The sequence below is a fragment of the Octopus bimaculoides genome, chromosome 16 (assembly GCF_001194135.2).
Source record: "Octopus bimaculoides isolate UCB-OBI-ISO-001 chromosome 16, ASM119413v2, whole genome shotgun sequence".
Classification (NCBI taxonomy): domain Eukaryota; kingdom Metazoa; phylum Mollusca; class Cephalopoda; order Octopoda; family Octopodidae; genus Octopus; species Octopus bimaculoides.
The window spans coordinates 4,629,182-4,629,715 of NC_068996.1; the positions used below are offsets into that span (position 1 = coordinate 4,629,182).

Genomic DNA, 534 nt, shown 5'->3' on the forward strand with positions numbered 1-534 from the left:
AAACACACACATGCACATGCATGCACATTCTCTTCTGACAAGACTTCAACTAGAATCGAAACCAGCCAATGAATCTCTTTTCTGTTCTGGAAGAGATAAATATGCAATATTTGTTTACATTCATCCACGTATATTAGATTAAATATATCAGAGACTGCTGAAATTTGTCTTGTTTATCAAAAGCTACTAATTGAGATTTTCCAACATTCGTTATTTAATAAATTATTAATGAACTGTCTACGTTGTTAACGAAATCTTTAGTTCGCAAACCGGATGAACCCGTTTAGTAAAGTCATGACTATAAATAGCTATCAGTGTTATAGTTGTCTGTTCTGTCGACGAGTAGATGAAATACAGATGTTGGTCTCTGATGATCGCTCCGATGAGAGGCGAAACCAGTCGGATCAACTCTCCTCCTCATTTTATCTTTTATTTCCCCGAACGCATTGTGAAGAAACTATACATTTGTATACATTTATCGAATATATTAGATTGCATATCGGAGTGATGGATAAAACTGTTATAACTTACCAA

The 534-nt window shown here is 34.5% G+C and overlaps 1 protein-coding gene across 1 annotated transcript in view; it reads left to right on the plus strand.

Annotated features, from left to right (window-relative positions):
• LOC128249583 (probable serine/threonine-protein kinase clkA) overlaps positions 1–534 on the plus strand; it is a gene marked incomplete at both ends in the record, with an annotated part of 265,810 nt that overhangs the window by 42,353 nt on the left and 222,923 nt on the right. The gene's annotated exons all lie outside the window — the stretch shown is intronic.